Raw genomic sequence first — 23,181 nt, 5'->3', positions numbered from 1 at the left:
TGTATATTCTGCGGTCTAGATAAAAGTGCTTTATGACCTCATTGTATGTGGAGGGAGGGTCCCGATTCTCGCGGGGATGGTCACGACCAGAATAGGTGTCGTCGCGGAGGGTTAGGTCTCGCGCGCTCCTGTGAGCCATCTCGTTGAGATTGGGAGGGGCGTCCTCGATCTCTCCGAGGTGTGCTGGGAACCAGCAGATGGTGTGATGCTGCAGCGGTGCGGATGTATTGATTATATGTAGTGCTTGTCTTCCAACGGCGCCTTTCTGGAAGGCTTTGACGGCCGAGCGTGAATCGCTGTAGACGTGGGTGGTGGTCGGGTCTGTGAGTGCGAGTGCGATGGCGGCCTGTTCTGCTACCTCGGACTTGTGGGTCTTGACTGTGAGAGCGTTTGTGACTTGACCATATAATTGCTATCGCAATAAAAAGAAACCAATATTTTACAGAAATTTTTTCAGCAATCGAGAGAAAACCCCAGGCAGGAAACTGGAAGTGGGCTTCACCCCAAGCCACCTAAGGCGTCGTTTAAAATTTGTATAGACAGGTCTCATTGTATGTGAACCACCGGTGAACATTTCATTTGCTTTACATCACATTTATGACACTGCTGCAGCTGGATATCTTGCATCGGCCTGTCTCCTCTGACCTTTGCTTTCAAGACGTGCCAAACTTCTTCCTCGTCCAGTGTTCCTGCACTAAACCAACAAATGACGCTTGCTGGCTGTCATTCAGTGTTGGCCGCAGACATTTACCCAGGAACTTCATACTCAATACTGAAACTCTGCAAGAACAAATTTTTTTCTGGTATGTTGCCTGTAAGCAACACTCATCAATAAAGGGTTAAAATTTGTGTGCGCAGCGCCAGTCATGTGACACTCATGAAGTCCTTCTTCCCATCTGTTACTATTATTTTGCTCTGGAGACTCAAGAAATGTTTAATTATTATTGAAAAGAATCCGCCAGAACATTAAAAACTCATCGTCATCAATCACTATCTCAACGTCAGATCCTCACCTTGAGAGAGAGACAAACGTTTTGTTGCAGGCTTTGGAGAAAATGCTGAAAAGAAAACCTGGATCTGCACCTGGAGAAAGGAACAATGCTGACTGGGAAGGAAAGTCATCTTTGGTTCATCCATACCACTTTGCTGCCATGGTGACCTTCATAGGCGTATCTACCGGGGGGGGGGGGGGGGCAGGGGGGGACACTTGCCCCCCCCCCCCCACTGTCAAAAGTGGGGGGGGGGGCAAATAATGTCATTTGCCCCCCTCCCCCCCACTTTTGAAAGCGGGCTCTTTCGGCTACACACTAGAAAGTCCAACAAAACTACAGCTGAAGCTAATTTTTATTTCTTTCTAGAGTCACCACGTTAATAATGCTTTTCTTCACTACGTGTCCCCGGTTTGGGCAGCGAGTATTGTGCCTCCTCGTGACGTGCTGTAGCGGGCGCCGCGTGAGATTCGCCATACACGCTTGCATTGCGCAGAAGTCCTGGCGCTGGACAGTTCCCGCAGTTACAAATTACCGCCTAGTCATACTTGAAAAAACAAAACAATCGGCTTGATATATTTAACCGTCGGGTAAGGGGAGAGGTCCGGATAAAGTATTTTAATAAGCCGCGCCCAACGATGGGTGTGCCTTTAGTGCATGAAATGGTTGGATTATCAAATGCTGGAACTATTTAATCTCCGTCCAGGGATAGTCTACGTAGCGTTGAAGTATATATATATAGTAACTGGATTTTTCAATGGGCCAAGCGTATTTAGGAATTGTGCTTCTGATTTTCCTATATATATATATATATATATATATATATATATCTTATCACCATGAAAAATCTAATCAAACCACTTACAGGTGTAACTGCCGAATTTCTTTGTGTAATCACGACTTATCGTATATTTATTTATTTATTTATTTATTTATTTATTCATGATACCTCAAAGGTCCCAGAACGGGACATTACATGAGGGGTGGGCACGTAGAAAAATGACGGGACAGGTTAGGTGGCGTGACTTGAAAGATGGTCTTCAATATCAGTTTTGAAACGGGAAATGTCGGTGATGAAGGCGATGTCAGAAGGAAGGGTATTCCATTCTCGGGCTGTGTGCAGAAAAAAAGGATATGACGCTGATACGTGGTGGAAAGGGCACGTGGTAAATACACAGCATTGGGATGCGTATGGCGGGTGAAACGATGCGCTGGAATGATGATTTAGTTACCTGCGGACAGCGAATGAAAGAACCTAAAAGATAAAAAACGACGAGCACTTTTGCGGCGGGAGGTGAGCGAGGGAAGACACAACCGGGATTTTAAGGCTGCAGGGCGCGGGATGAGTTTGGACTGGTGGCGCCTTCGTGCGGCGGTGCGTCGAATGTAATGGCATGTGACGGGCGGACCGGGCGCAGCATACGCTGCCGCTAGCTACGCCGATTTAGTATGTACCGCCGTTTTTTTTTCTGTTTTGCGTTACCGAAACACTGCGTGAAACCAAATCTGATCAGACATGCTGCGTTTTTGCGTGCACGAAGAGTTACTGAAACATGAATGAAGCTGGTTATGGCCACTTATTTCAATCATTTTTCATCGCGGCATCGCGTTTTCCAGGCGGAAAGACTATATGGGTGGTCTATAGGCAACAGCACGTACAGTGCTCAGCAAATGAAACGCGATACGCGAAGCGCATGGTCGCCGGTGCTTGTTGCACTGAATGTAAGCGCTGGGGACACCGAACTGATGCATCGTGGTGTACAGTGAAAGCGAGAACCTTTGTGACGCATTATGACGGCATTTGGTCCCACGGCGATCACCTAGCGCTCACCTAGCTGTGGCGCGAAAAAAAAGAAGAAGAAAACGGGGGCAGCCGTGCGCTCCGAGTATCGCGCTTCAATAGCTGAGCACACAGTCAACTACAAAATTTTACCGAACACAAGATCGGAGAAAATCTGAATATTTACGCAGCTAGTATTCGCATTTACAACCTCTACCAGTATATGTGCACATTATGATGCTCGGTTTTGCCAAATACTGCTACAGGCTGCTCGGAAATTGAACGTTTTCTGAGATCCCGTAGTCCGCAAACATTTGTGCATGACTAAACGTATCCGACGCTGCTTTGCAATGGTCTAGTTGTTCTAGCGATAATAAAAGAGCTGTTCGTACGCAAGAGCTTCGTGTCTAAATGCCTGTCTTCGCTTCCGCGTGTGTAGCGGCTCTAGAGCTTGGGCACCGAAGGCGAACACTGTGATTTGCAGTCGGCAGTTTGCCATCTTATCAGTGTATCAGTCGTTCCTTTATAGGGTATAATTTCCTTCTTCGCGCTTACCAACTCTGGTTGCATCCGGTACATGACTGCTTGCTGTGCATCGACAGCGAACGCAGCCGCGTGTTCACAATCGCCCCCACCGACGGCTCTCGTCGCGCTAAGCTGTATGGAATGGACCATGACTATTGGGCTAGTTTATAAGACATAAAGAATAGCGAACCATTGTAATGATAAAAACAATTACGACGAACAGAGTACGGGACCTCAATGACACATGTGCGATCGGCAAAGAAACAGAAAAAAGAGACACGTCTCCCTTTCTTTCCATAATTTTTGTGTTCTTCGCCTATTTCCATGAATAAATACGCGACAATGTTAACGCGCAAAGCAAAATAACATCTGGATTATAACTACTGAAGTTCCACGTCGTAGCTTGCCGCGGTGTGCTCTGTTCGCGTGGTGCATTTATTGTGAGCGGAGGAAGCGGGCAGAAAGGTTGAAAAACGTTTAATTGGCGAAATTACAAACTGCGTTCATTGTCTGAGGCTGAAAAAACTCCGGCTCTCCGCTCTTCTCTCGCACAACGTCACACGACTCTCAAGGTTGCTTGACCTCGTCTCTGAATAAAGCTATGTTCAGAGCTGAAGCTCACATCCCACCCCACTTAGAAGTCCAAGTCCACTTGGAAAAGAAAAGCTAGTTTTGCATTGACAGGCCACATAGTCTTGTAGATGGGTGGGCGGGCAGTCTGGGCTGTCTGACTGTGCACTGATCGTTCAGCGTCAAAGCAGATGCAGTTTCTGCACTACGTGACACCGGGCGAGAAGTCTTCAAAGGTGGATGGTGCATTCTTCAACCCAAAAGGCATTTGCGTCCATTTGAAAGTACCCTGGTGCGTGATGAATGTGGTTTTCTCCTGGTCTTCCTCTTTCACTCTAATTTGCCAGTATGCATAGCACAAATCCAAGACCGCGAACAGGGAGCTGCCAGCAAGGTCATCAAAAATGTCGTCAGCCCGGGGAAGTGACTGCAGAACATTCACTGTCATATGGTTCAGAGGTATGTAATTCACACACAGCCTCTTTTTGTTGTTTTGCGTCACTACCACCGCTGGAAAGCCCCATGGGCCATAGGATGGTCGGATGATGTCACTCTCAAGCAGAGTCGCTGTCTGACGCTCGAGAAATTGTCTATCACTGGCTGTGTAACGGTACGGCTGTCGACCGTAGGGCTTGGCGTCAGGCACCAGCTTGATCTTGTGTTCGATTCCTTCATAGAGACCGATGTCTTCAGGGCTTGTGCTGAAAAGACCAGCATGACGTTGTACAATGCGCTTTACGGCTGCTTGTTCTTCGTGATTGAGCTGAGCTCCAAGGCAGATGTCATTCAGGGGATCGTCAGGGACGTTAGCAAGTGGGTCTGAAGGCAATGGGCTGGAAGAGCTTGTCTGGAGTGGGCTTGTGGGGCATGTTGTTTCCAGTTGAACTAGGGCCGCCTTGTTGAGCTGGCTCCACAAGGGTTCATTCTCGTCTGGCTCGTACTCGAATTGAAGTGGCTCTGCCGTGGGTTGCGAGGGATCAAAACGTGACAATGCAGATGCTGTCAAAATTACTGGATTTGACATTCTTGGCAATAGTTTCTCTTTGCACTGCACGACAACGTTGGTAGATGGCTGGCAGATCACAGGCAGCTTCGGAGGTTTGAAGTGTAGTTCAGCTTGAGCGGCGTAAAACCAATCCTCTCCCAGATTGAGGGGAAGGGCATTTCGTTCAAGGATGGCTGCTTCGACAACTGCGGATAGAGGCCCAATAGTGATCCTCAAAAAGACAGATCCTTCCGGAATGACGGAGCTTCCGCCGACGACAAGCAAAGGTGGCTTGGTCCACGGTTCGATGTTGAGGTTTGATGCTAAGCTTGCTGCAAGAATGGTGACGTTTGAACCGCTGTCTGGGAAAGCACTGATCTCTCCCAGTCCTTTGACGTGAGCAGTAACAACGGCACATCTGAACTTAGATCCATGCAGGGTGTCATCGACACGGCCAACACAGGCTGTTGGTGCTTTGGGGACTGTCGGCTTGTTGTCACCCGAAGATTGCTTTGGTGTAGTACATTTACTTGCTAAGTGACCCTTCTCTTGACAGTTGTAGCACACCGCATCTTTCAAGTCTTGTCCTTTTCTGTATGCTGGGGCACCATACTTAGCTGAAATGGCTTCATACCTCGACTCTTGGTCCGCAGGTGGTAGGCTGTTAATACTAGGAGGCGGTGTCATGCGTGTGGTGTGCTGGAACGTAGATGGTCGAGCAGTCTGTGAGGAGTTCACAGTACTGTCAGTTCTGGGAGTAGCACTCTGGAGCTGGGGGCGTCCCGGCTGTCTTGCGAATTGCTCTGCTGGCTGTGGAGATCGAATCAGGCGGGCGTGGTCCAATGCTCTATCCACTTCGGATACAATGCTGAGGAAGTCGTCCACGGTACGGGGTCGCTGAAAAGCGATGGATGTGGCTACCTGGTCGTCACGAATGCCTTGAACGAGGTATTCGATGCGTTCCTTGTCAGTAATGGGAACTGGACAACGTGACATGGTCTTGTGCTTTGCAAAGGTGTACTGCTGCAGGCTCTCTCCAGATTTTTGTGTGAGGGCTGTGACCTTCTGTTGCCACTGTATCATGGAAAGTTGCTCGCCGAATTGTTCTTGGAGTCTGGCCTTCCAGATGGTCCATGTGGTAAGCTGTCGCCCTGTTGAGGCATGCCAGTCTGCTGCGACTCCACGTAGCTTTCCTTGTGCAATGGCGAGGAGAGTTGGGTCTTCCCATCGTGCAAGTCGTTGAATGCGCTCGAGCTCTTCGATTCAGTGCTTGAAAATAGGGGTGCCACTTCCGTTGAAGGTAGGCAGCGAAGCTGAGAGGTCTGGTAGCGTTGTCATGTGCACTTGGTTCACGTGACTTGCTATCGTGGTCATCATAATGGCCATGTTCTGATAAAGAAAAGCTGCCATGCGCTGCATGTTCTCTGCTGGGTCTGACGTGAAGGCTGGCATGGCTGGGAATGACGTCGTAGGCACTGGCATGGTCGGGAACGACGTTGAAATCTCGGGCACGCATGGCGCGGGTTCGTGGTTTGGCGGTGGGTCTTTCGCGGTATCAACCAAAAGTCGGTCGATTAGTTCCTCCTTGTTGCCGGTTGTGGAGAGGTTTCGGCGTTGCAGCTCAGTTTTAATCAATTGTGCATTCAACGTGGCGAGGTCTTCTGTGGTGGCAACACGCCAGTTGATGAACGACATCGTTGTTGACACGCCGGGCTGGGTAGGCTTAGGAATGGTTTGGCGTTTAACAGCGCTCAGTCGAGGGCACGGCGGCTTACTTGGTGGGCGAAGTGGCTGTGGCAGGTTGCGGATGTCGACTGCGCCATGTGTGAGCGGAGGAAGCGGGCAGAAAGGTTGAAAAACGTTTAATTGGCGAAATTACAAACTGCGTTCATTGTCTGAGGCTGAAAAAACTCCGGCTCTCCGCTCTTCTCTCGCACAACGTCACACGACTCTCAAGGTTGCTTGACCTCGTCTCTGAATAAAGCTATGTTCAGAGCTGAAGCTGACATTACATCGCAATTTGCGCTCGTTTTCTGCTTTATATACTACGAATGTGATCTGCCTCGTACAAGTGACGACCTTTCTCAAAAGTCAACACACGAAAATACGTTTTCCGGTACGTCAGCCCTTAAAACCCGCAGTGCGAAATAACTGGAAGCACCGCGAGCGCCTTCGTCCCGTCGTCTGCTTCAGATGCCAGTGCTCCGACAGCTGCCGCTCGCGGCGCTGTTCGCCAATTCACACTAGGGTGCCTCGATGCCCAGCGCCGCCGTCCAGGGTGGAGACAACCCCGCTGGCGCCGCCATATTGTGTCACACGAGCTGAGACTCAGCTACGCTTGCGTTCATAAAGTGTTACTCGCGGCGCGCTTCCAAGTGCTTTGCCTTGATGAGGATTTTTTTATCGGTGTCCCATCTGCATATCTTTATAACCAATAGCCGTTAACTCGTCTAAGGTCGAAGACGTAAATGTATGGCGCCGGGAACATGCCCCAAGTTGCCTAATTCAATCACATTTAATATGCCGTGTGTATGTTTAAAAAAAATTTTTTTTTGCGCTTCGATGCTTGGTATATAAGGTTTGCGACCCCCTGTGTGTGGAAGTTTTTCTTTTTCGCTGTTGTATTTTGGTTTACACGTCACGCCTGCTTTACCGTAGCCAGCCACTCGCGCACGGCGGTTAGTTTCCCTTGCGTTGCACGTGCTCTTCGCGTTCGTTGCAATTATTTGACGATATCTACGCGCAATTTTTGCTTTTTTTGCCCACAAAACTGTGTGCTGACAGGATTAAGCTGGTGTAAAAATAACTGCGATGTGAAAATAAGGTCTAGTTAGTGCTGTAGAGAAAAATGTAACGTAACTTGTCTGTGTCAATCTTGCGTAGTACACACAAGAAATCAAACGATGCACAAAATACATTTACTTATAATGTCTAGTACAATCAATCATGAAAGAGATATGTACATGAAACATTATATGTACTGTGTGGCGCCTGAAGGTTATGTTGAAAGACGAGATAAAAAAATTAATTCGCAAGGTAGGCTCGACACACAATTCGGGATAGAGGTTTTTTTTTTTTATTTATTCATTACATGGGGGGGGGGGGGGTTCAAGTGAGTACATCAACCTTATTACACACAATATAAATCGAAAACAAGAATGCAAACAAGAAAACGCAACCGCGGGTAATATTAATCAAGATATCCAGCCAGATATCCAGCCAGAATACATACATCAGCTACCATCGAATACGTCGCATCAGCCAAACACATCGATGGCGAGTACAGAACATTTCATAAATAACCATTAGAACGCTGATAACTACATTGAAAAAATAAACAACACTGCATACATATCACGTACAAAAACCGTAAATGAAACTAAGACAGTCAAATACAGATTAGCAATGTTTTTCACTTCGAAAATATAGTCCATGATGTGTAGGGCTGTTGACTTTAACAGACGGCGCCCATCCTGTCGATTTCCCTCGTACTGGTCCTCTTCAAAGTGTTTCTAAGTACAGGTAAAACAACAAAAGTGATTATTGATATGAAAAGTTGCCTTGTAAATACAGATAACCCATTACAGTGCTTAAAAATAAATTTTAGCAGAAGCAGTGCTGTATTACCTCGCTTCACACGTTTCGAAGAAATGCACAGGCTACAACACACACCATGCCAGAAAGCGCCGAAACATTTTGGTCCCATGATGCCCCTTTACTCTACTACACCTGGGCATACCGTGCACATTCATTTAAAGACCGTCACAGTACCCACTACGATCGGGAATGAGCACGAATGACCATCGGCTTACGATCACCACGCTACAAATATGTACAAGTCTAAAAAAATCAGCTATGTAACGTAACACCCTGAGGTCCGCAAGATATCTCCTGAGAAATCAGAGAAAATCACAATGTTTCGCTTACCACGTACAAAACAGCCGCTCTCCCCAGACGAAGCACTGCGTTCTTTAGTCCCAAATAACCAGTACCGAAAAAAAAAAAGAAACAAGAGACACACACGATGTGTGCTTCCCGTGAAAAAGGAAAATAGGTGGCTTACGTGACGATTCGTAGCTAATGTAAGACTATTTCGCGGCTAAGCATCTTCGTCAGTCCTTAAAATAAGGGTACAGACTGCGCCCATCAAAACGAAAAAAGCCTATGCGACGCGCGCTCGCAAACCATACGCTACTCAGACAGCATCGGTGCAGTGCTTACTTAGTTCGTGAGCGAACGTAGGTACGTGAGCGAGGATCAGAGAATACTTTCTTATTTAAATGAAAAACACGGTGCGGTAGTCTAAACATTCTTGACACTTACCTCGCAAATGCAGGAGTTATCCGTTGCCTTCCAGTGATCGCGCTTTACTTGGGCTTCCCATCTCTTCCGTCGCTCTGGGTCCCGGGGGAAGCGAAAACAACGCAGTCCTTTACGCGTCGATCCGGCGCACTTGGGAACACAACAGCCCGTCATGTCGACACGATGCACTTGATAGCTTGTCAGTCACGCGGCTGAACACTGTCTAGCAAGTAGAAGCGTCCGCGAAGCATCCGCGCGCACTGTGCCTCGAACTCAGCACCGGCACCAAGCAATCGCAACGGCTCGCTGTGACACAATATGGCGTCGCAGCGAGAAAGCGGCGGCGCGGCGGCGGTCAAAGGTTGGCACCACCCTGAACGGCGGCGCTGGCATCGAGGCACCCTAATTCACACATCGCCGTTTTTCACGAGTGAAGCCGACAGCATAGAGAAAGAAAAAAAAAGTTCTTTTTTTTCTTTCTCTATGCCGACAGTTCACGAGTGAAGCCGACGGGAGCGGATGTGTCGAGTTGAGGTGCCATTTCAGCGCAGCAGGAGCAGCGTGCCAAAGAGATAAGTTTTGTTATTTTATATTTCACTTTTTGTTTTTTTTAGGAGGGTTAGCTTAGCCAAGCAATCTTTATTAATTATTTTAATGCTTTTTCTCTTTCTTAGTCTTCTCGCTTAGATAAAAGTAGGTAAAGAATATTTTTTTGCCACATCTACGCCTTGTTAGTACGAGATGATGGTTGGTACTAGGGGGAACCCACGCGTGCGTTGTTCTGAGTGCGAGCGTTCCTACGCGCTGGAAGAAACGCGGTTTAAGTCAGCACGCGAAGCGAATGGTGCAGATTTTATCTGCAGGATGTGTGTGCTAGGGTCGCGGCTAGACCGCCTAGAGCAAGACAAGGATAAGTTAGCTAAGCGGGTTGGAAAGCTAGAAAAGGACCTTAAAATCGAGCAGAAGCAGAGGAAGGAGGCAGAAGAAAAGCTAGCTAACGCAGAAATCCAGCTGAGTGCCACCATTCTGCAAAGCAATGATGAACGCATCGAGGCGAGCACCGCGAACGGAGCTGGCTCCGATGCGAGTGCAGAGACAGCCGAACCCGCCACGCCGGGAAGCAGTGGCGGAAACGTCAGTGATAGTCACGAAGGGGATACCACTGACGCGGCCGGGGAAGAAAACAAAGCCAAGGGCAAGGATAAGAAAGCAGGGGAGGGCATTGTGACTTCGGGGGCAGCTTTCGGCGATGAGGGGGGAAGGAAAGCGACGAGTTGTCTTTGTTGGGGATTCCAACATGCGTAAAGTAGAACCGGCGATAGCAGAGAGGGTAGGGGCACACGAACGAGTCCAGGTTAGCGCGCTTCCGGGAAGGCCGATTAGAGAGGTGATAGCGAAGGCCAAGGAACGCATGTGGATGATGATGATTTATTGGCATCCCCTTTGAAACGGGGTGGCGACAAATAGTCACCTAGCCTGCTTGATTTAATCAGGTATACTACACATGTTCTTTATCTAGCATTTTTGTATACCCCCTCTCATTATCTTTCTTTTTCAAAACTTTAGCTTGTACCGCTGCCTATGATTTTAAGAGATCAGGTCGTATCCATCTTTTCCCTGCTTTTCTTCCACCAGTACTCTAATCGTCTCTTGCTGATCTCTACGGCTGATATGTTTATGTTTCCTTCCACTTTAAACCCAAGCGCTTCTGGGAGTTGCACGTTACCTACGGTTCTCGCTGGGTGGATCCCGTTGCATTCCATTAGGATGTGCTGAGTGGTCTCTGGATCTTTACTGCAGCATACACATGTCTCATCTAGTTCCGAATATTTGTTCCGATATGTTTTCGTCCTTAGGCAACCGGCTCGAGCCCCAAATAGCAAGGCACTGCCCTTTGTGTTATCGTACAGATTTTCCCTTCCAATTTCTTTCTTCTCATTCTTGTAAATCTCCATTGTCCTTTTCGTTTCCATTCTTTGCATCCAATTCACGGTCTCTATTTCTCTCACTTTCTTTCTGATGACCCCTGGTTGTCTATTTACAGTTTCGATTATCCTGTACTTGGTTGCCAACTTCCTTGACCTCTTCCTCCATTCTGTGTCCACGCTTTTCATGTAGAGATACTTGTGCACTTTAGCCGCCCATTTATTTTCATCCATGTTCCTGAGCCTTTCTTCAAAACTAATTTTGCTCTGTGCTTCTCTGACTTCAAAAGAGGCCCAACTCATGTCACCCTGCACTGCCTCATTTGTCGTATTACCGAGTGCTCCCAAAGCCAACCGGCCTACTGATCTTTGGTTAACTTCCAAACCCGCCAATATATCCGATTTTAAGCATATAATGGCATTTGCGAATGTTAGCGCTGACACCATTACTCCTTTCCAGATTCCACGCACCACCTCATACTTATTGTGGCCCCACAGTGCTCTGTGTTTCATTATTGCTGCATTCCGCTTCCCCTTTATTTTCAGATTATCTTGGTGGTTGCTTGAGTAATTCTTTCCTTCGTTTATGTGTACGCCGAGGTACTTATATTGCTTCACTATGGGTATTACTTGCTGTTGAATTGACACCACGAAGTTACTCGTGTGTTCATTAAAGATCGTAATCCCTGATTTCTCTGTGCTAAGCTTAAGGCCTAGATTTGTCGCTGCGTTCCCACATATATTCGCAAGTATCTGTAAATCTTTTTTATTGTCCGCTAGTAGCACAATGTCGTCTGCGTACATCAATCCAGGGACCTTCTGTTGCACCATTTGTCCATTACGCATGTAGGATAAATCAAAACCTAATTCGCTGTTTTCCAGTCGTCTTTCTATGCCCTTGACGTAAAGCATGAACAACAATGGTGACAGAGGGCATCCTTGCTTCAATCCTTGGTGAATTCCCACCATTTCATTTCCTTTTCGGCCTTCCCATGCCACTTTTACTTGGTTGTCTCGATATATCTCCCTCAGCAGCTCCACGAAATCGTCATCTATGCCTTCGTATTGAAGAATATCCCACAACAATTCCCTGTCTACGTTGTCATAAGCTCCTTTAATATCTAGAAATGCTACCCATAAAGGTCTTTTCTGAGCTACTGAAATCTCTATGCACTGAGTTAGTACAAACATATTGTCTTCTAAGCGTCTGCCTGGCCTGAACCCATTCTGTAGTTCCCCCAATACACCGTTTTCCTCCACCCACTTCGACAGTCCTAATTTTATGGCTTGCATTGCCATTCTATGTATCACCGACGTTACTGTAACTGGCCTGTACGAGCTCGTCTTATCCTTATCTCCTTTGCCTTTGTAGATGAGATTCATCTTGCTTTCACGCCATCCAACGGGAATATTCTTTGTTCTAATCACTTGCTCTATGGCATTAGTCAGCAGTGCCTTGCTTTTTGGACCGAGGTTTTTGATTAGCTGTATTGGGATTTCATCGGGTCCTGCTGCCGTGTTGTTAGGGACATTTTCTGCTGCCTTTTTCCAATAAAAGCTTTCTATGCTGAATTTTGATCTCTCAAGCCTCTCTGTTGTTGCTGGATCTGTTGTCTGAACTACGCTTTTTCTCGTACCGAAGTTATGCCTGATAACGTCTGTGATGTACCGCAGCGCATCATCGCCTTCATAGATGTTACCGTCTTCATCCCTTATAGCCGTTTGCGAGTTTCTAGTTGGAGCTCCGAGTGCTTTTATATGGTTCCAGAATCTTTTGGGGCGCCTTTGTCTCTTTTGTGAATGTTATGCACCCAACGTTCACTTGCGCATTTAATTTTCTCTTGCACGAGCTCACTCGCAACCCTTTTCTTTTCTCTGTATGTATTTCATCTAAGGAGCACCTATTCTTTTTGTAATCCCAACTTTTTGGCTTCTCGATGAACCCTAGATGCCTCTTTACGCTCTTTTATAGCTTGTTTAATTTCCTTGTTCCACCACTTACGTGGTTTCCTCTTTCCAATCCAACAATTGTATTGCCGTGTCCGCCTTATTTCATGCTGCATAACCTCCACCAGTTCCTTATATTCCCAGACTGCTGTAGGAAAAGCCTCAATTTTCTTCTCTATGTTGTTTGCGATCTCTGTTATTTGCTCGTCATTCATTTTTAAAAACTCTGAGGCTATTGGTTCATGTTCTGCGCTGGTATCTCTCCCAAACTTTAATGATAAACGTCTATGATCGCTTCCCAGGCTATTTTTTCCATTTTCGTCTATTATCATTTGGTCCAGTTGTTCGTAGACCATTTCTGAGACTAAGGCGTAGTCGATACATGACTGCCTGTTTCCGCATTGCCACGTTACCTGTCCATGACACTTATTCTCCCTGTTAACTACTATAAGGTTCTGTTCATCACACAAATCCAGCACTAGAGAGCCGTTGTAATCAGTATATCCGTCTAAATCGTCCATGTGCGCGTTCATATCTCCCACTAATATCACCTGGCCCGAGTTACCGAACTCATTAATATCGCTTCTAATGCAATCGACCAATTCCTTATTTTTTCCCTGCTATCACTACCTGTCCATAGGTAAGCTACTCCCAGCCACGTCTTTTTACCTTGCCACGTACCACTAATCCATAAATGCTCTTTACATGTCTCGTTTACCCTTCGCCACTTCAGACCTCGCCTAATTAGTACGCCTACGCCTCCGCCTTTCCTTGACCCGGTCATTCTGTTGCACCCTTCCCATACAAAGTTGTCAATAACAGGCGGCTGCTCCAAATCTCGTAGATGCGTTTCGGTCAAGGCGTACACGCTAATCGCTTCATCATTCAGTTGCGTTTGAATTCCCAGCCATTTTTCCTGCTTACGACCACCCTCATTGTTAATGTAGCAAATTTTACCTTCTCTATTCTTATCCTTTCTGCGTCTTTTCCTGACTCCTGGTCGCCTAATTCTGCCCTCTACTGGTGTTTCGCTATGTTCAATACTCAATCCTGCTTCCTGATTGCCTGGGGCCCGCCTAAAAAAGCTACAGCTCGTGCCGCGAATCGACTTCCGACCGGTGTTGCTACACTTTCACTAAAATGTATCCCGTCACGCACAATGGAGGAGAGACACCTACTGGTGATAATTGGCGGAGTGATTGACGTACTGAACGGACGAGGAGCAGGGATCACAAAGCAAATAGCCAAAGGGGTCACCGACCTGCGGAATGTTTGAAAGGAAGTACAAATCGCGGTGTGCACGGTGCCAGAGGTTGAAAGGCAAGGTTATAAAATTGAAAGGGTAGTTCTTGCAGTAAACAGGGAAATTTGGACTCTAGCTAAAGCAATGAATTTTACGGTCATTGACATCAACCGAGAAGTGCACCGAGCAGGCCGCGAACGCGCTTTTGTCGTTGACGGGATACATTTTAGTGAAAGTGTAGCAACACCGGTCGGACGTCGATTCGCGGCACGAGCTGTAGCTTTGTAGCGTTTTAAACAAGGTTTAAAACGGAATACTAATAAACGGGTAACTTAATTTTCAAAGTATGCGATGTAATTACAGGAAACTGAAAAATTTAGTGCAACTGTTCGAAAAAAAAAAACAGGTTCACTAAAAATCGGGTTGTAATTCACCAAGCTCGCACACCTCTGTCGTCTTTTTCTTTTTAGTATAGAGAGTAATTTATGTTGGTTATACTTCGTTCTGTATAACCTCGACAGTACTATTACCTTAACTAGCGATACATTTATGCTGCAGACTTAAACACCAAGTAAAATTCCTTTATTAGTAAAATTGACTGCAACAAATGTGCATTTACACGATTCCCTATAAAATAAAATACGGCTCTAACATCAGTATCATTGCATAATTTCAACCCACCTGTTTAACCGCCGGCTTCTTGGCCAATCCCCCGTGGTGGGTATGCACCATGGCATAGGAAGCAAGCAAGCAAATGTGCATTTTTTTGTGAGCTGCACTGCTGCTACTGGGTTGGATCAGGGACCTCTGGGCACGCAATGCCATTTGTCCCTGTATCACATATAGATTTTATAGCAACAAGAAATAAACGCAAATTCAAAGAATTTTTCGGGCCTCGATGGTTCACCATGTGTTGTTGAGAAATAGGTCTAATTGTTACAAATAAAAATACCTGCCATGCATTTCCAGGCTTTTTCACCTATTATAATAGTAATTCAATCTATATATATATATATATATATATATATATATATATATATATATATATATAGTAACTGGATTTTTCAATGGGCCAAGCGTATTTAGGAAAATCAGAAGCACAACTTCGCGGTTATCTTAGGTTTATTATTTACCCAACAGTTTCGGTCGGTGGACCGACCTTTTTCAAGGGATACAGGAAAATCTTGCAACAGTCTTTTTATATCTTCAGGTGGAGAAAGGAGGCGCCTTCTTTCTCCACCTGAAGATATAAAAAGACCGTTGCAAGATTTTGCGGTTCGCCCCCCCCCCCCCCCCCCCCCACTCGATAAATAATTGGTACGCCTCTGGTGACCTTGGCAGAAGCTAGGTATAGATACAGTGTACTAGAAGGGGGCAGTGGGCTTACTCAGCCGCTCCTCTGACGCAGTCAGCGTCGCATCCAAGAGGTGGCGCCACTGGGAACTTCAATGGAAGCTTTGCTTGCAGAAGCTTTGATTTTCCTTGCGTTTCTGTCGGTTCAGTTCGAAGCAGTTCACACTCTTATTTGTTTTTAATTTTGGCATACTTGACAGCCTTTACATATCTTTAGCAAGCACTATATTTGTTTAGGCGTCATGATATTTGCCATAATAGTACCTTGTGGAAAAGGAAGACGGCAACTCTTGGTCAATCTTAGACCTTTTGTGCAAAGAGCTCGTCGCTGACGGATGTTGCTTATGCGGAAGGGGCCTTCGAATTTTCCGAATTATCAGGCAATCGTAAAAAAAATTGAAAACGGTTTCATGCCGTGTCGACCTAATGTAAAATTTTGTCAGACAGAAAACAGTGCGTGCATACTTCCCAGCTGGGCTCAAAAAAAAAAAAAAGAAAAAATCAGGCATGCTAACCAGGTTTGTGCCTTTGCTTAGCCAAAATGAATATGTATATATGGCTTAAATATTTCATTGTTCCACTTTAGTTGTTCCATGCTTCACAGTAGCCTTCTGCGTTTATTATTAACCATCATTACACCGGCACACATTTGTTAAATCAAATCAGGTTTGTTTTTTCCATGAAGAAATGGAGGGATCCAGGCCTGAACAAAAAGTGAAAACTAGTTCACTTGACAAAGGCTCCGGCCTATATGCTTATGTACAGTTATATAAGGGTAAGCAAAATGAAGTTAACAGGGCTGTTGCTGACACAAAGCTTTTATTTGCAAGAAATACAGCAAGCCATTGTTTCATGCACTTCAACTCATGTGCAATGGCTCAACTTCAGCTGCTTGGCCCTCTGCCGCTTTCCTGCCTTGTCACAGTTAATTCCTTTCACATAAGAATGCAGACGTGTGACAATGTAAAAACTAATTATTTCAGCTGTGAGGCTAAGAGCGTGCACATTGCAGCCAACTTTGAGGGGAAGCTTACTCTTAACAACTGCCAGCATGTCCATTATGCTGTCAGAGTGTGGCTCACTCTGACAGAAGCATTCTGTGAAAAGATCCTCTAGCTTTTTCACGAAGCCGTACAGCTGACTGGAGGGATAAAGGAGGCCTCCTCGGTCACAGAAGTTTGTTAGCCGGGCAAGTTGAAAACTTTCGCCTGGTGGCGTCATAGTGAGCAGTTTTGTGCATTCTTGGCATTTTGTGCTGGAATTGACAATACACTGCCACGCAACATAGCCCGCAATGTGGTAAGTGAGCCTCGAGTCGCTTCTGGCCACGTGCTGGTTATGGTCGTTTGAAACGCGCAGGCCCGTGCAATGCTGGGGTACCACGTTTGTGTGGCCTCTGTGGCAGTAGCGCTAGCAGCAGTCTGACTGCACTCATTTCTGTCACCTGATGCTTCGAGAGAGTCAACTTCCAGTAAGGAGGCCAGTGTACCTTCCTCGCAGTTTCCTTCGCTAACTAGACCATAAAAAGAAAAACAATTCACAGTGATCAGGAACTGCGTTGGAGTTGAGCACAAAACGTGGCTCGAAATGGAGCTCGCATATACTGCGCTCGTGTCGTCCAGGGGAGGTTCTATGGAGGTTCTTTTCCCACTCTTTCCGCCTATTTTTATTCTTCGGGACGCCAAACAAGGACAACTTCGGCCCATCCTTCACATAAACATAGCCTAGCTGTTTGGCACCCAGGCGCGTAACAGTGGTTTTGTCGATGCCGCGGCATGGCTCAGTTACTGCAAGGCATACTAATCTCGTGCAGGTTATGTGCGAAAAAAACACTGAAGGAAAAAAAAAATGTGGTTGATCCCTCTTATATAGGAATCGGTATAGAACACGAAAGTGAAACGTGTCTTCACAGAAGTAGTGTAATGTTTATTGCACATTGATATATAATGTCTATTGGTGTTTTGTGGCTAAAGCGCCCTTAGGCGTTGATGCACCCACGCTGGCGCCTGGTGGCACGTCTCCTCCATCGCGACTACCAACGTCGATGACCATGAGCAACCGTCGTGCATATGGAAGCTGCACTACGCTGCACACGCTAGCACAACGCGAAAGACGAAGCACGTAACTGACACACTAATACAACGCGCAAGACAAAGCACGTAACTGAATCGTCACCGAGTCAAATCAGCGCGTACAGCGCGTCGTAATTGCAGCCTCCGCGATCAACTTCAGAAACATTTTCAGAGCTAATTGCGGAGGCCACGCTCCGCTGTGCTGAGTACGGTGAACGCCACCTAGGTGGCGTTGGTAGTGCTTCTTGATGCCAGCGTCCCTTCGAATGCTGGCATCGAGGCGTCGTAGTGCTGAGATCACCGAAGCGTTCACTGTCGGTGCGCGTTAGTGTCATAATGCAGTACTTCTCTTTTATGCTCGTAGGCGGCGGCACCGCCCCGAGCAAGAGCGCGGGTACACGGAGGAGTGTTAGATATATAAGGCGCGTCTGTGCACGACCTCCTCTATAAATTGGCGACCTGCCCATACGGCGGCGCTCCTGCGCGCCGATTTTGTTTTGCTTGTTTATTTTATTTTAGTTCTGTTAGCTGCCACCGCGAAACGTGGCGCTACAACTTACCCCCATGGCCGATCGCTCGGCGTGTGTTCTGTGGTGTAGTTGTATGTTGTTGTTCGTCTGCCATTTTCCACGTGTTTTTCAGTCGTGTTCTTAATTGCTACGAAGTGTGCTCGCGCAGCTTAAACAGCGCTTGCGAAAGCACTGGTCGCAACAGCGATGGTTTACTGTTGCGTGCCATTTTGTAAATCGAGCGGACGGACATCTGCTGGCATCTCATTTCACGAGTTTCCTGTCACTGATGTGCGCGTACTTTGGCTGAAGAAGATATCTCGCCAAGGCGAAGGTAAGGTGCTGTTAAAGGATAGCGGCCGGTAATAGCATGTATGTCATTCCCAGTAATATTGTCAAAACAGTAGTCTGTATGACTAAAGAGGATGCGTTCATTGTAATTCGTTCGATGCTCGCGGCTTTACTACTCCGAGCAACACCAAGCCAAAGTCTCGAAAGGTGCTGAAAGTTTGAGCTTGGACCAATAAAATGTACTTCCTGACACATCTGTCCATTTCACATTGCGTGAAGTGTGTTCCTTCTGCATGAGCATTTTGCTTAGTTCAACTGAACTACACATGGATGTGTTTTCTGAAGTAGTGGGGTTTAAATTTGAATTTATGGTTTATGAGGGACACTGCAGTGAAGGGTCCTCGTGATGGAGGTGCAGCAAAGTATTCCTGAAAAGGGAACCAGGTTAATTCCAATCGTCTGAAATGCTCACGATTGAATTCATTGCAATGAAAAAAAAAGGATGCCGGGAACTAATTAGCCTTAGCATAATTGATGTCGTAACTCGGTATGAATAATTGCATTGAAAACCCGAACTCGGTAACCCGAGACGCAGAGGGTGTGGCGGAGTGTGCAGCGAGAAATTAAAATTTGCACATTGGATTTTCTGCACTCCTCTGTATCAAACGGGAGGTGGGGAGTAAATCGCCCGCCCGCAAAACCCGCCAAAATATTAAACTTAGTTCTGTGACGAAGCATGCAAGACTTCTTCGCCATGGAGACCTTCAAATGGCATGCCGCAGAGAGTAAATAAAAGTGCGATAAAAATTTTTACATGTAAGGGCGAGATCCCGTGAGAACCGCTTGCTGTGCACCGCAGCGCTTCGATTGCTATTCTCATCCCGCATATCTACTGTATTAGCGAAGATGCCTTGATGGTGGACGCGTGGAATTGAATGCGTATTTACGCAGAGCGACAGTAGCAACTGTTTTTACGGTGCGTACACAAAACCGTGCTTGGGAACAGTCGGCAGTGCTGAGCTAGGTCGACGTAGTCGCAAGCCGTCAAGGTGTCTACTACACATTTTGGCCTCGTCTGGGCGCATTAATTGAACAGAGAACCATTTTTAACAAAGTTTTGCAAGTACTTAAATAAAAGAAAACGAAAACACCAGGCACGGCACACTGTACTGACTAACAACGCGGTCGCCGTTCCGAAGTGTTTCGACCATTTCTAGTTGTCGCGTCGTCTGCTATGGGGGTAAGTAGTGGCGGCCTCTCGCGGCATTTTTGGCAACTGCCCGAGCACGTGACTTTCAAAAGTGGAGTCACGAGCTGCCGTAGAGAGGGCCGGTATGAGCAGGTCGCCAATTTATAGAGGAGGTAAATGTCTATTGGTGTTTTGTGGCTAAAGCGCCCTTAGGCGTTGATGCACCCACGCTGGCGCCTGGTGGCACGTCTCCTCCATCGCGACTACCAACGTCGATGACCATGAGCAACCGTCGTGCATATGGAAGCTGCACTACGCTGCACACGCTAGCACAACGCGAAAGACGAAGCACGTAACTGACACACTAATACAACGCGCAAGACAAAGCACGTAACTGAATCGTCACCGAGTCAAATCAGCGCGTACAGCGCGTCGTAATTGCAGCCTCCGCGATCAACTTCAGAAACATTTTCAGAGCTAATTGCGGAGGCCACGCTCCGCTGTGCTGAGTACGGTGAACGCCACCTAGGTGGCGTTGGTAGTGCTTCTTGATGCCAGCGTCCCTTCGAATGCTGGCATCGAGGCGTCGTAGTGCTGAGATCACCGAAGCGTTCACTGTCGGTGCGCGTTAGTGTCATAATGCAGTACTTCTCTTTTATGCTCGTAGGCGGCGGCACCGCCCCGAGCAAGAGCGCGGGTACACGGAGGAGTGTTAGATATATAAGGCGCGTCTGTGTAGCTCTCTGCAAATGCGTTTGTGGCGCAATGGGTTAAACGCTCGGCGATCTATCGTCGCGGACCGAGAGGTCGTGGGTTCGATTTCCAAATTTTGCATGTTTGTGGAACTTTTTCTTCTGGTTTCTTTCTTTGTATTATGTTCGTGTATGTTCGTGTGACGTATTTCCGTGACGGAAATACGTCAGTGAAGTCTTGGTTGACCCCGGCATAAAACACTTTCGTGTTAAAAAAATTCCGAAGTTGTGTCCGTAGCGCGGAATCGAACCAGGGACCCCTCGCTGCCGAGCGCGCGGCGTTAGCCCACTACGCCACGAAGCGCACATAGACACACGCACCACGATGGCAATAAATACCCAACATTAACGAAAGGTCGCGTTTCTAGCGCGTTTCTAATGCGTTTGTGCTAGCGCGTTACGGCCCGTGTAAGAAGCTGGTGTAAAACGCTGTGGCCTCTCCGCCTTACCTTCAACGCGTTTCGATCGCGCTGCCCAAGGCGGTGGCAAGTCAAGTTCAAGTCGAGGAGCGTTTATGAAACCGGGGGTATACTCTCTCAGCAGTCATGTGATGGCGTCGGCAAACGCGGTGCACGTTCCGGCATGTGTAAATGGCTGCGTAAGACGCTGTGGCCGCTCCCCCTTACTAGAGAGTACTGCACGTTTCTAACGCGTTTGTGCTAGCGTCCCCTTAAGCGGGAGATCCGATGATTCCCTCCGGAGCTTCGCCCACTCATCATCATTCACCCCATGGATATGCTGTGATTTTTTTTCTCTCTCTCTCTCTGTTTGGCGGCGCGGTCGGTGTGCGGCGCCTCAGTTCTATCAGCTCTAGGGTTAGGGTGACTAGGGTGCCTCGATGCCAACGCCGCCGTTCAGGGTGGAGACAACCCCGCTGGCGGCGCCGCCATATTGAATCACACGAGCTCAGACTCAGCTACGCTTGCGTTCATAAATAGTGTTACTCGCGGCGCACTTCCAAGTGCTTTGCCTTGATGAGGATTTTTTATCGGTATCGCATCCGCACATCTTTATAACCAATAGCCGTTAACTCGTCGAAGGTCGAAGACGTAAATGTATGGCGCCGGGAGCATGCCCCAAGTTGCCTAATTCAATCACATTTAATATGCCGTGTGTATGTTTGAAATACGCACTATTTTTTTGCGCTTCGATGTTTGGTATATAAGGTTTGCGACCCCCTGTGCGTGGAAGTTTTTCTTTTTCGCTGTTCTATTTTGGTTTACACGTCACGCCTCCTTTACCGTAGCCAGCCACTCGCGCACGGCGGTTTGTTTCCCTTGCGTTGCGCGTGCTCTTCGCGTTCGTTGCAATTATTTGACGATATCTACCCGCAATTTTGCTTTTTATTGCGATAGCAATTATATGGACACTCAAAAGCAGATTTCTGCCGTCGGCGTCGCCGTCGCCGTCGCCGTGAGGTTCCGTATGACGTCAATGGAGATGAAATCGTCGCCGCGCGCCGAACGCTGTATGTGCGAGTGAAAGGGTGCGAGGGGCACGCGCTTTCACGGGGAGTGAACGCACGGCGGATAACAAACGCGCGTTCTGCGCCGTGCTCGCTTAATTAAGGGCTGCAGAAGTAGGCGTCTCTTTCCCCCTTTACAATCGCCATATATGTAGAGCAAACGCGCCTTCTTCCGACGCGCGAGAGGCCGTGGGGGAGGGGGGGGAGGGGGAGGAAAGGGAGGCGACGTTTAGCTGCGGCACCAAGTGCCCATTTATATCAGAGGCTCCGGCAACAGTCACCAACGCCGCACGCATTTTGAGCGAACGGGGGCAAAACGCCGACGGCGTCGACAACAGTTCTGCGTGTTGCCGGTGCTGCTGCATGTCCAAGTTTATACAGCTGATAAAGCTAATATCATTACTCCGTATAGCTCTCTACAAATTTGCTATCGCAATTGATGCTTCGCCTTTCAGGTGAAACTGCGACAACTTTTTTTGCCACAACACTGTATGTTGACAGGATTAAGCTGGTGTAAAAATAACTGCGATGTGAAAATAAGGTTTAGTTAGTGCTGTAGAGAAAAATGTAACGTAACTTGTCTGTGTCAATCTTGCGTAGTACACACAAGAAACCAAACGATGCACAAAATACATTTACTTAGTAATGTCTAGTACAGTCAATCATGAAAGAGATATGTACATGAAAAATTATATGTACTGTGTGGCGCCTGAAGGTTATGTTCAAAGACGAGATAACAAAAATTCGCAAGGTAGGCTCGACACACACAATTCGGGATAGGGAGTTTTTTTAAATTTATTCATTACATGGGGGGGGGAGGGGTGGTTTCAAGTGAATACATCAACCTTATTACACACAATATAAATCGAAAAGAAGAATACAAACAAGAAAACGCAACCGCGGGTTATATTAATTAAGATATCCAGCCAGAATACATCAGCTACCATCGAATATGTCGCATCAGCCAAACACATCGATGGCGAGTACAGAACATTTTATAAATAACCATTACAACACTGATAACTACATTGAAAAAATAAACAACACTGCATACATATCGCGTACAAAAACCTTAAATGAAACTAAGACAGTCAAATACAGATTAGCAATGTTTTTCACTTCGAAAATATAGTCCATGATGATGTAGGGCTGTTGACTTTAACAGATGACGCCCATCCTATCGATTTCCCTCGTACTGGTCCTCTTCAAAGTGTTTCTAAGTACAAGTAAAACAACAAAAGTGATTATTGATATGAAAAGTTGCCTTGTAAATACAGCTAGTGA

Source organism: Dermacentor silvarum, chromosome 3 (assembly GCF_013339745.2).
Source record: "Dermacentor silvarum isolate Dsil-2018 chromosome 3, BIME_Dsil_1.4, whole genome shotgun sequence".
Taxonomy (NCBI): domain Eukaryota; kingdom Metazoa; phylum Arthropoda; class Arachnida; order Ixodida; family Ixodidae; genus Dermacentor; species Dermacentor silvarum.
This window is presented reverse-complemented; position numbering follows the sequence as displayed.